This window comes from Rana temporaria, chromosome 9 (assembly GCF_905171775.1).
Source record: "Rana temporaria chromosome 9, aRanTem1.1, whole genome shotgun sequence".
NCBI classification, from domain to species: domain Eukaryota; kingdom Metazoa; phylum Chordata; class Amphibia; order Anura; family Ranidae; genus Rana; species Rana temporaria.
In genome coordinates this window covers 6,098,026-6,114,544 of record NC_053497.1, presented here as the reverse complement: position 1 = coordinate 6,114,544, position 16,519 = coordinate 6,098,026, and the positions used below count along the sequence as shown (strand labels likewise).

Genomic DNA, 16,519 nt, shown 5'->3' with positions numbered 1-16,519 from the left:
ATAAAGGAGATAATATTTATATAATGATTTAAAATTGATGTAAGATTTTTTTTTTTTATATATATATAATATAATGATACGAGAATGATTTATAAAGGACATAATATGTATAAAATAATTTATCATTAATGTAGAAATTATTTCTAATGAATATAATGATATAGGAATGAAGTATAAATTTATACTACTGTATATGTTTTTGGTTGTAACACTTTTTCAAGGCGCTGTAATATGTAGCAGAATGATTTATATTGGGCATAACAGTCCCCACCTGTTCATTTATGTACCATTTTGAGGGTCTTCCATCATTGGCCTTCAGTGATTCTTGCTGGGGGGGAGGGGAGGGGGGGTCCTTTCTGGTTTCACTTTCCGACCCCCAGTAGGTGGGAAATGGTCTCTCTAGCAGAAGATTTGTTTATGCTGCCATCCCACCTCCATCCCGGAGCTGGCACTTGATTACTAACTTACCTTTTCATCACTTGTCTCTCCAAAAGAAAACATGGCACACGGCATATCCAGGCTCCGAGATACTGGAAGGAACTCCAGGTATGGATATTTTATAGATGGATTAGTCTGTATAATGATATCGTCTTCTCTACTTTTATTAAAGCGGATTTCCAACTACAATCGTTTTTTTTTTTAACCCTTTAATTTACCGGCGCGCTCGCGACCCTGTCACAAGCTCCGTGACCGTGCCCAATGTCCGCCGGTGTCCCGCTCTCGTGTCACGGAGCTGAAGAACACAACACCTCCCCGTTCTTCCTAGTGACAGGTCACTGATCGTCTGTTCCCTGTCATCAGGAGCAGCGATCAGTGACGTGTCACGGCAAGCCTGGCCCCCTAACAGTTAGAATCACTCCCTAGGACACACTTAAACCCTTCAGCGCCCCCCCCTACAGGTTAACCCCTTCCCTGCCAGTGTCATTTACACAGTAATCAGTGCATTTTTATAGCACTGATCGCTGTGAAAATGACAATGGTCCAAAAATAGTGTCCGATGTGTCCGCCATAATGTCGCAGTCACGATAAAAATCGCTGATCGCCGCTATTACTAGTAAAAAAAAATATTAATAAAAATGCCATAAAACTATCCCCTGTTTTGTAGACGCTATACCTTTTGCGCAAACCAATCAATAAACGCTTATTGCGTTTTTTTTTTTTTTAACCAAAAATTGGTTGAAGAATACGTATCGGCCTAAACTGAAGAAAAAAAATGTTTTTTTTTATAAATATATTTTTCTGGGGATATTTATTATATCGAAAAGTAAAAAATATTACTTTTTTTTTTTTTCAAAATTGTCGCTCTATTTTTGTTTATAGCGCAAAAAATAAAAACCGCAGAGGTGATCAACTACCACCAAAATAAAGCTCTATTTGTGGGGGGAAAAAAAAGGACGTCAATATTGTTTGGGAGCCACGTCGCACGACCGCGCAATTGTCAGTTAAAGCGACGCAATTACGAATCGCAAAAAAAAAAGTGGCCTGGTCTTTGGCCAGCCAAATGATCCGGGGCTGAAGTGGTTAAATAACGTTCGCTAATCCTTTCTTAGCCGATTTTCATTTTGCTTGTGGGCACGTGAAGCCCACAGGCATCCTGTTCCCGGGATTCGGTACCCGTTCGCTCCCAGATCTCGCGAATGCGCATCGAGTAATTTTTTTCGCAGCCCCGTTGTTCTGTCGAATAATGCCCCCCCCCCCCCCGCACTGCGCATGCAAATCCAATGTTGGACGGCTTTTTTGTGGCTCTGTACTGCGCAAGCGCTGCGCATGCGTTGTACCGGGTGGGCATTATTCAACAGGGGGGGCTTTTCTCAACAGGACACCGTCATCTAATCAGGTTGCCATCGCAACGGGCGGTGGCGAAAGTGCTGTGATGGCAACGGAGCCCTTGGCACTGCCCACTGACTCCTGGGAAATGACGACATCTTACAGGAGCAGTAGCGAGCGGAGGCGCCGAGGGAAGTGGCGTAAGGCGCCGTGGAGACGAAGGAGGAGGATTTCAAGGGGCCGCATAGCAATAGGCATTAAGAGGCGAGTGTCATGCATGTTAATGCTTTTTTATTTTTATTTATTTTTTGGGGTGGAACTCCACTTTAAGATTTGATTGTGAAAATCTGGAAATCACTGAAGTAGATGCCATTACTACACCTCTACTCTGATTATCTCCATTAGCCCCACTATATATCACAAAAAAACAAAAACAATGTGTAAATAGTTTAAACTTCCATAATACAGATGTGGTAATAATAATAAATTGCAAAAAAACATTGTGTTTTTTTTTTTTTTATTATTAGAATGATTTTTTATTATAATTTTAAAAGTTTTATTATACTCACATTGACAAATATAATTCACAATAATTACTAAATTTCATCAACAGCATTTGCATGCCACCACGCAGATTTTCTGTCACCGCTGGCAAATGTAGGATCCCGTTAGTGGCGGCACAGAGAATGCTTCATAATATATATTATACAAAGAAGATACATTCAGATCAAAATAGTTTGTTTTTTTTGTTTTGTTTTTTCTTGCTTTAAGCTACCAAAATCTACAAATAGATGAAAAAGTCCACAAAGAATGCAAACCCTGTTTTAGAAAGGACATGGGCAGGTTCAGTTATCTTCTGGCTTAAGGCCCAAAACTCGAAGGTCCCACCACGGTCTTGCCCAGAATGCCAAGGTCCGAGCCAAGTCTTGTCCTGAGCTCTCAGATACAACCTCAGCTTTACCCTGAGCCCTTGGATCCAACCTCAGCCATGTCCTGAATACCAAGGACTAACCTCAGTCTCGTCCTGAGCTCTCAGATACAACCTCAGCTTTACCCTGAGCCCTTGGATCCAACCTCAGCCATGTCCTGAATACCAAGGACTAACCTCAGTCTCGTCCTGAGCTCTCAGATACAACCTCAGCTTTAACCTGAGCCCTTGGCTCCAACCTCAGCCATGTCCTGAACACCAAGGACTAACCTCAGTCTCGTCCTGAGCTCTCAGATACAACCTCAGCTTTACCCTGAGCCCTTGGATCCAACCTCAGCCATGTCCTGAACACCAAGGACTAACCTCAGTCTCGTCCTGAGCTCTCAGATACAATCTCAGCTTTACCCTGAGCCCTTGGCTCCAACCTCAGCCATGTCCTGAACACCAAGCACTAACCTCAGTCTCGTCCTGAGCTCTCAGATACAACCTGAGCCCTTAGGTCCAACCTCAGCCATGTCCTGAACACCAAGGACTAACCTCAGTCTCGTCCTGAGCTTTCAGATACAACCTCAGCTTTACCCCGAGCCCTTGGCTCCAACCTCAGCCATGTCCTGAACACCAAGGACTAACCTCAGTCTTGTCCTGAGCTCTCAGATACAACCTGAGCCCTTAGGTCCAACCTCAGCCATGTCCTGAACACCAAGGACTAACCTCAGTCTCGTCCTGAGCTCTCAGATACAACCTGAGCCCTTAGGTCCAACCTCAGCCATGTCCTGAACTCCAAAGGACTAACCTCAGTCATGCCCTAAGCTTTGATGTCCAACCTCAGTCTGGTCATGAGCTCCCAGGTCCAACCCCAGCCTTGTTCTAAACTCTCAGAACTGACCTAGGCCTTGTTCTAAACTCTCAGAACGAACCTCAGCCTTGTTCTAAACTCTCAGAACGAACCTCTGCCTTGTTCTAAACTCTCAGAACTGACCTTGTTCTAAACTCTCAGAACTGATCTCGGCCTTGTTCTAAACTCTCAGAACTGGTCTCTGCCTTGTTCTAAACTCTCAGAACTGACCTCGGCCTTGTTCTAAACTCTCAGAACTGACCTCGGCCTTGTTCTAAACTCTCAGAACTGACCTCGGCCTTGTTCTAAACTCTCAGAACTGACCTCAGCCTTGTCCTAAACTCTCAGAACTGACCTCAGCCTTGTCCTAAACTCTCAGAACTGACCTCAGCCTTGTCCTAAACTCTCAGAACTGACCTCAGCCTTGTCCTAAACTCTCAGAACTGACCTCAGCCTTGTCCTAAACTCTCAGGACCGACCTCAGTCTTGTCCTAAAATCTCATGGCCGACCTCGGCCTTGTCCTAAACTCTCAGAACTGACATTGGCCTTGTTCTAAACTCTCAGAACTGACATTGGCCTTGTCCTAAACTCTCAGAACTGACCTCGGCCTTGTTCTAAACTCTCACAAATGACCTCAGTCTTGTCCTAAACTCTCAGAACTGACCTCAGCCTTGTCCTAAAATCTCATGGCCGACCTCAGCCTTGTCCTAAAATCTCATGGCCGACCTCAGCCTTGTTCTAAACTCTCAGAAATGACCTCCGTCTTACCCTACACTCCAGTCAAACTTCAGCCTTGCCCTGAACTCTCGGGGTCAACCTCAATCTTGCCCTCTCTCAGTTTTCATAGCGAGCAACTTTGCGAGTTTCTTCATAGGAATGGTGAAAGATCCACCCAGTGGAGACCACATTGCTTGGCATGCACTCCAAGTCCGGCCTGCAGTTAAAGTGCATATAGACAAAAGACTTCTCCTTGAAGCTGTGGGAATGTTTCAAGAGGCTGGTAGGCGACCCAACCCTTTTTTATTTTATTTTTTTATTATTATAATGTTGACAGAAGGCGGTTACATGCAGGTGCTAAAAACATTTCAGAGAAGCAAGACAAACATACCGTTATCAACGCTCGCCAAGTTCTCAGAGCCAAATAAAGATTAATTGACTTCTTAGTGCACAGCGTTGGGTTTGCATTGTGGCAAAACGAAGGTCTTGTCCCCGATTGACGCAGAGGTCCCTACATAACCACCTCGGTGTCCTTACTTGTCATTAACCACTTCCCTACCGCACGCCGTCATATGACGTCCTTGACTTCTAGGTGGGGGATATCTGAATAATGGGTGCAGCTACAGGCATCATTCAGATATCATTGGGCTGGATTCAAGAAGCAAATTGCGTCTGTGTAACCATAGTTACACAGCGCAATTGCTTACTTGCCCCGGCGTAACGAATGCTCCTGATTCAGGAACCTCGTTACGCCGACTGCAGCCTAAGATATGCGCGGCATAAGGCTCTTATGCCCGCATATCTTAGGCTGCATTCTTGCGTTGGCCGCTAGGTGGCGTTCCCGTTGTGCTCAGCGTATAGTATGCAAATTGCATACTAACGCCGATTCACAACGTTACGCGAAACCTGCGTACGCAGTTTACGTCGTTTCCGTACGGCGGTTTTCGCGTAAGGCTGCCCCTGCTATTAGCAGAGGCAGCCAATGTTACGTATACCCGTCGTTCCCGCGTCGCGAAATTTGAACTTTACGTAGTTTGCGTAAGTGATTTGTGAATTGGCGCTGGACGCCATTCACGTTCACTTTGAAGCAAGTGACGTCCTTGCGACGCCATTTGCCGCAATGCACGTCGGGAAAGTTTCCCGACAGAGCATGCGCTCTACGATCGGCGCGGGAACGCGCCTAATTTAAATGATTCCCGCCGCCTACGGGATCATTTAAATTGCGCGCGCTTACGCCGGGCATTTTGCCGGGGCGCGCCCACGCAATTTACGGAGCTACTGCTCCGTGAATCAAGGGCAGCGCAGTAAATTTGCGGGGGCGCAGGGCAAAAACGTTGCCCTGCGCCTCCGTAAAAAAAGCGCAAATCTACCTGAATCCAGCCCACTATTTCCAGTGATTCTGTGAGCGATAAGAACGATCATAGCGGCAGTTCCGCCGCTTGATCATTCCTATAGGCGACCGGAGGCCCCTCCCACCACCGTGCTTCTCCGGGGCTCTCCCGTGCCATCGGGGACCCAGAGAAAGAATCAGCCACCGCCGGATGACAACCATAGAGATTTGGGGATTTCCAGTCATCTCTATGACCGTCGGAGGCCCCGGGCACGACGTTATGACGTCACGCCCGGGCCCCGCATGTAAACAAAGCCGCGATCTGTGAATTTTTTTTTTTTCGATCTCATGCTTTCCAGCCTGGAGGAGAGATGTGAGGTCTTATTGACCCCGCCTCTCTCCATAAAGAGGACCTGTCACACACCATTCCTATTACAAGGGATGTTTACATTCCTTGTAATAGGAATAAAAGTGATAAAAAAAAATTAAAAGTAAAAGAAAATGTAAAAAAAAAAAAAAAAAAAAGAAGAAGGGTTTTTTTTCTTAAAACGCCCCTGTCCCCGGTAGCTCGCTCTCAGCAGCGAACACGCACGCAAGTCCCGCCCACATATGTAAACGCCGTTCAAGCCACACATGTGAGGTATCGCCGCGTGCGTTAGAGCGAGAGCAATAATTCTAGCCCTAGACCTCCTCTGTAACTCTAAACTGGTAACCTGTAAAAAAAAATGAAAGTGTCGCCGATGGAGATTTTTAAGTACCAAAGTTTGGCGCCATTCCATGAGTGTGCGCAATTTTAAAGCGTGACATGTTGGGTATCTATTTACTCGGCACAACATCATCTTTCATATTATACCAAAAAAATTGGGCTAACTTTACTGTTTTGTTATTTTTTAATTCAGAAAAAACTTTTTTTTTCCAAAGAAAAAGGTGTTTGAAAAATTATTGCGCAAATACTGTGCGAGATAAAAAGTTGCAATGACCGTCATTTTATTCCCTAGGGTGTCTGCTAAAAAAAAAAACATATATAATGTTTGGGTGTTCTGAGTAATTTATTGGCAAAAAAGAAAATGATGATTTTTACATGTAGGAGAGGAGTGCCAGAATAGGCCCGGTAGGGAAGTGGTTAAAGAGGAACTGCAGTCTGCTCGCATAATTTGTAATAAAAACAACACCTTTGCCATTCTGAAGCTTCCCTCCAATCACTTTGCATATTATTTTATATATACTGTGATTCTGTACTGGCCAAATAATCCAGCAGAAATCTCCCTCCACTGAGTCTGGCTGCATCCATTTTAACTGTGGGCAGCTGAAGCTGCTGCCTGTTCACTTCCTGGATTTACACAGACACATAGAGGCACACTCCCAGCTCTGCAGCTCTAATTAGCCCTCTTATGACTCACCCCCCTCCCTTCTGGGCAAACTCACCTGAGTGAGAGCGCGGTGCATGATTGTCATAAGCCTAGGGCTAGGCTAATGACCAAACAAGAAACAGGAAGTGGGCTGTATAAGGAAACGGGAAGTGGGCTGTATAAGGAAACGGGAAGTGGGCTGTATAAGGAAACGGGAAGTGGGCTGTATAAGGAAACGGGAAGTGGGCTGTATAAGGAAACGGGAAGTGGGCTGTATAAGGAAACGGGAAGTGGGCTGTATAAAAAAACAGGAAGTGGGCTGTATACGGGAACAGGAAGTGGGCTGTATAAAAAAACAGGAAGTGGGCTGTATAAGGAAACAGGAAGAGTGCCAGAATTAACCAGGTATGGAAGTGGTTAAGACTACGTACCTAGGGCCAGATTCAGGTAGAATTGCGGCGGCGTAACGTAGATACGTTACACCGCCGCAAGTTTTCATCGCAAGTGCCTGATTTACAAAGCACTTGCAATGAAAACCTACGCTGGCGGCCTCCGGCGTAAGCCCGCGTAATTTAAATGGGCGTGTGCCATTTAAATTAGGCGCGCTCCTGCGCCGGACCTACTGCGCATGCTCCGTTTCGAAATTCCCGCCGTGCTTTGCGCGAAGTGACGTCATTTTTTCGAACGGTGCCGTGCGTAGCGTACTTTCGTATTCCTGGACGTCTTACGCAAACGACGTGAATTTTTAAATTTCGACGCGGGAACGACGGCCATAAACAGCACATACGTGTGCTGTCTAAAGTTATGGCACCTAAAATGACGACTAACTTTACGACGGGAAACTAGACTAGCAGCGACGTAGCGAACGCGAAAATCCGTTGTGGATCGCCGTAACTCCTAATTTGCATACCCGACGCTGGTTTACGACGCAAATTCCCCCCAGCGGCGGCCGCGGTATTGCATCCTAAGATCCGACAGTGTAAAACAATTACACCTGTCGGATCTTAGGGATATCTATGTGTAACTGATTCTATGAATCAGCCGCATAGATAGAAACAGAGATACAACGGAGTATCTCCACTGTGAATCTGGCCCCATATTCCCATTTCACAATTCTTTAAATATGAGAAAAAATACCATCTGTACCTGGAGCGGGGAAAAACAAAAGGTCCATAGTTCAGCGCCTAAACCATGGTCATCATATAAAAGGTGTACTAGATATCTTTTAGCTCACCTTGTTCTTGTAACATGAAGAAGAAACACCCATGGGTTCGTTTATGGAAGACGGTGCCATCGGCCAAGGCAAACATTTGCATTAGGCCTGCCAAAGCACCAATTAAAATCAATGGGACCGCAACCACAACCACATGCCAAACGCTGGGCAAGCAAGTGTCGGGTGGTATTTCGATTGTAAAATCTCCCTTGAGATCGAGAAAAAAAAACAGCTAGTGGTAGTATCGCCTGAACACGTGCAAACCACCAACTCTGAAAGGCGTGCACCGCGGCTTTTCAAAGGGCGGGGTAAAGTCTGCCGCCGTGTAAAAGAGGCCCAAGTGAGGGGGAATATCCATTCTTAAAGCGGGGGTTCACCCAAAAATAAATTTTTAACATTACATTCAGCCGAGTTGTCCTAATGACAATCGGCTGTTTTCCCCCCCCCCCCCCCCCCCCCCCGTACATACCGTATTTTGAACCTCCGCTTTAACCACTTAAGCCCTGGACCATTTTGCAGCTAAATGCCCAGGCCAGGTTTTGCGATTCGGCACTGCGTCGCTTTAACAGACAATTGTGCGGTCGTGCGACGTGGCTCCCAAACAAAATTGGCGTCCCACAAATAGAGCTTTCTTTTGGTGGTATTTGATCACCTCTGCGGTGTTTATTTTTTGCGCTATAAACAAAAATAGAGCGACAATTTTGAAAAAAAATCAATATTTTTTACTTTTTGCTACAATAAATATTCCCCAAAAACATATATAACAATTTTTTCCCCTCAGTTTAGGCCGATACGTATTCTTCTACCTATTTTTGGTAAAAAAAAATCGCAATAAGCGTTTATCGATTGGTTTGCGCAAAATTTATAGCGTTTACAAAATAGGGGATAGTTTTATTATTATTATTATTTTTTTTACTACTATTGGCGGCGATCAGCGTTTTTTTTTCGTGACTGCGACATTATGGCGGACACTTCGGACAATTTTGACACATTTTTGGGACCATTGTCATTTTCACAGCAAAAAATGCATTTAAATTGCATTGTTTATTGTGAAAATGACAGTTGCAGTTTGGGAGTTAACCACAGGGGGCGCTGTAGGAGTTAGGGTTCACCTAGTGTGTGTTTACAACTGTAGGGGGGTGTGGCTGTAGGACTGACGTCATCGATCGAGTCTCCCTATATAAGGGATCACTCGATCGATACGCCGCCACAGTGAAGCACGGGGAAGCCGTGTTTACATACGGCTCTCCCCGTTCTTCAGCTCCGGGGAGCGATCGCGACGGAGCGGCTATAAACGAATAGCCGAGACGTCTTCCCGGAATCGCTCCCCGCGGGTTAGCGCCCGCCGCATGTACCGGGGGGGTCCCAATCGGACCCCCGACAAGGAGGGGACGTACCTGTACGCCCATCTGCCTGTACGAGCCATTCTGTGGACGTACATGTACATGCGGCGGGCGTTAACCGGTTAAGCAGATGGCACCAGAAGAGGTTTCTCGTCATCTCCTGGCCTCAGAGATTAGCAGAGGAAAGATGGCCTCCGTCTCCTCTCATCTCTATGGCCTAGGAGGACCGAAGCGACATCGTGGGGGGATTTCCTGTCGTTCTCCGTATTGGAGACCATGGTCATCAGGTCCCCGCCCCCTGCTTGTGATTGGAGAAATCATAAATCCCGCCTCTTGTGTCCAATCACTGTGCTGTGATTCGTTACACCAGGGCTCGACAAATCCCGGTCGCCAGGGCGACTAGAAATAGCGTCCTGGCAACTTGGAAGGTTTTTTTTTTTGTGAGCTGGCGCCATCTGGTGGTGAGCCTCTGGTATTACAAGTTATTACCACCAGATGTGTGAGCTGGCGCCATCTGGTGGTGGCCGTTGGTATTACAAGTTAAGCATTACAAGTAAAACCGCAATTCTGTCATTTTTCACTATTTTCACTGCCATCTTCTTCCCTCTAATTAGAACCCCCAAACATTATATATATTTTTTATCCTAACACCCTAGAGAATAAAATGGCGATCGTTGCAATACTTTCTGTCACGCCGTATTTGCGCAGCGGTCTTACAAGCGCACTTTTTTTGGGGAAAAAAATACACTTTTTTTAATTAAAAAAAATAAGACAACAGTAAAGTTATCCCCATTTTTTTTTTAATATTATGAAAGATAATGTTACGCCGCGCAAATTCATACCCAACATGTCACGCTTCAAAATTGCGTCCGCTCGTGGAATGGCGACAAACTTTTACCCTTTAAAATCTTCATAGGCGACGTTTAAAAAAAATCTACAGGTTGCATGTTTTGAGTTACAGAGGAGGACTAGGGCTAGAATTATTGCTCTCGCTCTACCAATCGCGGCGATACCTCACATGTGTGGTTTGAACACCGTTTACATAGGCGGGCGCTGCTCACGTATGCGTTCGCTTCTGCGCGTAAGCTCGTCGGGACGGGGTGGCGCGTTTTCTGGCTCCTAACTTTTTTAGCTGGCTCCGAGATTCCAAGCAAATTTGTTAAACCCTGACTTACACCACAAGCTGATTTTTGGGAAGTGGGGTGACCCTAAAAATGGTCGTTTGGAAATGTGGTCAACCTACCCCCCCCCCCCATCTCAGCAGAGCTCCTTCTACAGATCCTCCACCTCTCTCTGCAGCTGCAGCAACCCCTCGTCTCCATCGTCCCTGGTCTCACCATTGAGCATCCAGTTCTCTTCTGATCCTCCTCCAGACCCTGCACAGCTCCACTCCTCCTTCCAGACAGCGGCACAAGATAAGGGGGGAGCACTGTGAAGGGAGGGGACTCTTGACATCTAATGTAAGGGGGAGTGGGGTGCTCTGGTGCGCTAATCTTACAGATACAATCGGCCCATTCAGGGCAACCATAACGCCGATGTGGCCCTTGATGACAATGGGCCAGATTCTCTTAGATATCCGGCGGCGCAACGTATCTCCTTTACGTTACTCCGCCGCAAGTTTAACGGGCAAGTGCCCGATTCCCAAACCACTTACCTGTAAACTTGCGGCGGCGTAGCGTAAAATGTCCACCCGCGCAAGCACTCCTAATTCAAATGATCCTGGTAGGGGGGAGCGTGGATCATTTAAATTAGGCGATCGTACTGCGCATGCTCCGTCGGGGTAAATTACCCGACGTGCATTGCGCTAAATGACGTCGCACGGACGTCATTCGTTTTGACGGTAACGTAAATGGCGTCCAGCGCCATTCACAGACGACGTTAAATTTTCAAATTGCGACGCGGGAACGACGGCCGTACTTAACATTGAGTACGCCACCTAGGGGGGCATGTTTATCTTTACGCCGCGTATAAAATTACGGAAACGACGTAAAAACACTACAACGGGCAAGCGTACGTTTCGTGAATCGGCGCGACTACTCGTTTGCATATTCTACGCCGACCGCAAAGGAAACGCCACCTAGCGGTCAGCGTAGATATTGCAGCCTAAGATACAACGGCGCTGGCCGTCGTATCTTAGGCATGTTTAACCACTTCCCTACCGGCCCATAGTAAAATGACGTCCACAAAGAACCTCTGCCGTTCAGAGTGGACGTCATATGACGTCCTGGGCTTTGTGGGGGAGGATATCTGAATGATGGGGGCAGCTAGAGGCATCATTCAGATATCCTTCTCTTGTGCCGGCGATTCTACACAACGTAAGAACGATCATAGCGGCGGTTCCGCCGCTAGATCGTTCTTACAGGCGGCGGGAGGGGACATCCCCCCCCTCCCGCCGCCATCCGGTGCTTCTCCGGGCTCTCCCGTGCCATCGGGGGCCCGGAGAACGAATCGTCCGGCGCTCGCAGGAAGCATAGAGATGACTGGTGACCAGATGGTCACCAGTCATCTCTATGACCGTCGGAGGACCCGGGCGCGATGTGATGACGTCACGCCCGGGTCCCCGTAAGTAAACAAAGCCGCTATTGCGGCTGCTAAGCAACAGTAAACATGAGATCAGTGAATTTTTTTTCACCGATTTCATGCTTTCCAGCCTGGAGGAGAGATGTGGGGTCTTATTGACCCCGCCTCTCTCCATAAAGAGGACCTGTCACACACATTCCTATTACAAGGGATGTTTACATTCCTAGTAATAGGAATAAAAGTGATAATAAAAAAAAAAAAATAAAAAAAAAAAAGTGTAAAAAAAGAAATAAATATGTAAAAAAAAAAAAAAAGAATTACATTTTTTTTTTTAACGCCCCTGTCCCCAGTAGCTTGCGCGCAGAAGTGAACGCACACGCAAGTCCCGCCGACATATGTAAACGCCGTTTAAACCACATATGTGAGGTATCCCCGCGTGCGTTAGAGTGCCAGCAACAATTCTAGCACTAGATCTCCTCTGTAAATCTAAACTGGTAACCTGTAAAAATTTTCAAAGTGTTGCCTATGGAGATTTTTAAGTACCGAAGTTTGGCGCCATTCCATGAGTGTGCGCAATTTTAAAGCGTGACATGTTGGGTATCTATTTACTCGGTGTAACATCATCTTTCATATTTTACAAAAAAATTGGGCTAACTTTACTGTTTTGTTATTTTTTTAATTCATGAAACAATTTTTCTTCCCAAAAAAAAGGCGTTTGAAAAATTATTGCGCAAATACCGTGCAAGATAAAAGGTTTCAATGACCGTCGTTTTATTCCCTAGGGTGTCTGCTAAAAAAACATATATAATGTTTGGGGTTTCTGCGTAATTTTCTAGCAAAAAAATGATGATTTGTACATGTAGGAGAGAAGTGCCAGAATAGGCCCGGTATGGAGGTATGTATAAAAGCCCTGTATGGAAGTGGCTAAGATGAGAATACACTTAAACATAGGACGGCCTTAGATTCGGAGTTACGTCGGCGTATCTGCTGATACGCCGGCGTAATTCTATGAGAATATGGCCCAATGAGCTGGACACCCCTGATGTAGAGCATCGTGGCAAGTGGAGCACATGGCTTCAAGCAGGGGGGATCTCAAACTGGTGGCCCTCCAGCTGTTTTGCAAAACTACAATTCCCATGAGGCTTTGCAAGGCTGAGAGTTAGAAGCATGACACCCACAGGCCAGAGGCATGATGGGACTTGTAGTCTCGCAACAGCTGGAGGGCCGCTTGGTTGAGACCCCTGGGTAAAGAAAGGGACATGGTGAAAAAGAACCTGATGCTTCACTCATAGGACACATAGGAACCCGATCCTTCACTCTGTGTATAACTACACTCATAGGACACAGCACTTGAACCCCCCTAATGTGCCAGAGAGTCTCACAGACACACGTAAACCTCAGGACAAAGGAGCATGTGAAAGAAAAACAACAACAACAACAAATCGCCTCCATTATATATTTATATATCTTTCTGCACACAAAATATACACAAAACTACAACGGTCACCAAGCTTAACATTAAAAAAAAAAAGCAATTCATTAAATAGATTACTTAACAACGGGCAACTGTAAGACAATGAACATTTGGTCAGGAGTATGTAACGTACATCCCCAGCTTGCAGAGCTTGCAGAGGTCAGGAGTATGTATGTAATGTACAGCAGAGCTTGCAGGGTGCAGTAGTCAGGAGTATGTAATGTATGTAATATACAGCAGAGCTTGCAGAGTGCAGCGGTCAGGGGTGTGTAATGTACAGCACAGCTTGCAAAGTGCAGTGGTCAGGAGTATGTACTGTATGTAATGCACAGCAAAGCCATGGTCAGGAGTAAATCATATACAGCACAGCTTGCAGAGTGCAATGGTTAGGGGTGTGTAATGTACAGCAGAGCTTGAAGAGTGCAGTGGTCAGGAGAATAATGTACATCACAGCTTGCAGCGGTCAGGAGTAAGTAATGTGCAGCACGGCTTGCAGAGTGCAGTGGTCAGGAGTCTAACATACAGCATAAGCTTGCAGAGTGCAGTGGTCAGGAGTATGTATGTAATACACAGCAAAGCTTGCAGGGTGCAGTGGTCAGGAGTATGTAATGTATGTAATATACAGCACAGCTTGCAGAGTGCAGTGGTCAGGAGTATGTACTGTATGTAATGCACAGCAAAGCCGTGGTCAGGAGTAAGTAATATACAGCACAGCTTGCAGAGTGCAGTGGTCAGGAGAATAATGTACAGCAGAGCTTGCAGCGGTCAGGAGTAAGTATGCAATGTACAGCAAAGCTTTCAGAGTGCACTGGTCCGGAGTAAGTCATGTGCAGCACGGCTTGCAGAGTGCAGTGGTCAGGGGTGTGTAATGTACCACACAGCTTGCACGGTGCAGCAATTGGGGATTTGAAATGTACATCACAGCTTGCAGAGTGCAGTGGTCAGGAGTATGTATGTAATGTACAGCACAGCTTGCAGAGTGCAGTGGTCAGGAGTAGGTATGTAATGTACAGCAGAGCTTGCAGAGTGCAGTGGTCAGGAGTAGGTATGTAATGTACAGCACAGCTTGCAGAGTGCAGTGGTCAGGAGTCTGTAACATACAGCATAAGCTTGCAGAGTACAGCGATCAGGACTGTATAATGTACAGTACAGCTCACACAAGGGGGGGGGGCAGTGGTTTGTCTGGCATATACAGAGTGGCAAGTGGTGAAGTGCCTCCTTTTGTTGGGGGAGGGGGGGGGGGGGTCAGGGGTAAATGCCCCCCCCCCCCCCCTTTTCCGGCAGCCAATGTAAAAACACAACAGAGGGGGAAGGTCTGAGGCTCCTGCTGACTGCTTTTGGCTCTGGAGAGGGACTTTGGCATCCAAATTATTCAGACATCATTATCTGGCGGGAGATCACTCTGCCCAGTTCTGCCCGCATAGATGGGCACCACAGCGCCCCCCTTGTCTCCGCCTCCCGCTGGTCTCACCATTCAGCTGGCTCCAACCCGCTTTTTTTTTTTTTAAAGGGGCAATGTACAAATAAAAAATAGTAAAAAAAAAAAAAAAAATTTTCCCTCCTCCCCTCGTGCTGGCAAAACAAAATTGAGATATTTACAATTTCTTGTGACAGCAATAAAAGTGATAAAATGTTATTGATAAAAAAAAAAAAGGGGGGGGGGCGTAAAAACGTGACGCGTTCGGCATTTATTTACTCTGCATATTATCTTTAATATTTAAAAAATTGGGTTCTATGTTGTGTTTTTTTTTTTTACCAATAACATTTATTATACCCCCCCAAAAAAAATGTGCAGTTGAAAAACTGCTGCGCAAGTACCGTGTGACAAAAAAAAAAATTGCAATGACCGCCATTTTATTCTCTAGGGCCTCTCTTAACAAATATATAATGTTTGGGGGGTTCTAAGTAATTTTCTAGCAAAAAAAAAATTTAAAATGATTATTTTAAAATTGTTTGAATAGGCCAGGTCCATCGAGTCCGCGGGACCCGCGGAGCTCGACGGCGAGCCCACAATGCCGCATCTTAAAAAAGTGGGACGTATCTGTATACCCATTTGCCCAGCCGTGACATTGTGCCGACGTATATCGTTGTGCGCTGGTCGGCAAGTGGTTAAAGGTTTGTTTTTTTATTTTCTAAAGAGGTTCCTTTAAGCTTGTGCATTGTTGGTTCACTTACCTTTTCCTTCCATTTCCCTTCTAAATGTTTTTTTTCTTCTTTGTCTTGATTTCTCACTTCCTGTTCCTCCTCAGTAAGCTTGCCCCCATCATCCGAGACATTCTGGCTGGGGGTTAGTCAGCGTGCTCGCCCCCTTCCTTGGGACTACATTGGGATGTAGTCCCAAGGGAGGGGGCGAGCACGCTGACTAACCCCCAGCCAGAGCAGTTCACATCATCTCCCCGCAGGGATGTAGTCCCAAGGGAGGGGGCGAGCACGCTGACTAACCCCCCAGCCTGAACGATTTACAGCGACTCCCCGCAGGGATGTAGTCCCAAGGGAGGGGGCGAGCACGCTGACTAACCCCCCAGCCTGAACGATTTACAGCGACTCCCCGCAGGGATGTAGTCCCAAGGGAGGGGGCGAGCACGCTGACTAACCCCCCAGCCTGAACGATTTACAGCGACTCCCCGCAGGGATGTAGTCCCAAGGGAGGGGGCGAGCACGCTGACTAACCCCCCAGCCTGAACGATTTACAGCGACTCCCCGCAGGGATGTAGTCCCAAGGGAGGGGGCGAGCACGCTGACTAACCCCCAGCCAGAGCAGTTCACATCATCTCCCCGCAGGGATGTAGTCCCAAGGGAGGGGGCGAGCACGCTGACTAACCCCCCAGCCAGAACGGTTCACAGCGTCTCCCCGCAGGGATGTAGTCCCAAGGGAGGGGGCGAGCACGCTGACTAACCCCCAGCCAGAGCGGTTCACATCGTCTCCCCGCAGGGGTATAGTTCCAAGGGAGGGGGCGAGCATGCTGACTAACCCTCCAGCCAGAGCGGTTCACATCGTCTCCCCGCAGGGGTATAGTTCCAAGAGAGGGGGCGAGCACGCTG

General features: G+C 46.7%; 1 long non-coding RNA gene across 1 annotated transcript; it reads right to left on the bottom strand.

The window, feature by feature from the left end:
• Window positions 1-2,511: 2,511 nt before the first annotated feature.
• LOC120914403 lies at window positions 2,512-4,863 on the bottom strand. Its single transcript, XR_005743665.1, has 2 exons — window positions 3,438-4,863; window positions 2,512-3,101 (listed from the first exon to the last, which is right to left on the bottom strand). It is a non-coding gene; the product is annotated as an uncharacterized LOC120914403 (long non-coding RNA).
• Between the last annotated feature and the right edge of the window lie 11,656 nt (window positions 4,864-16,519).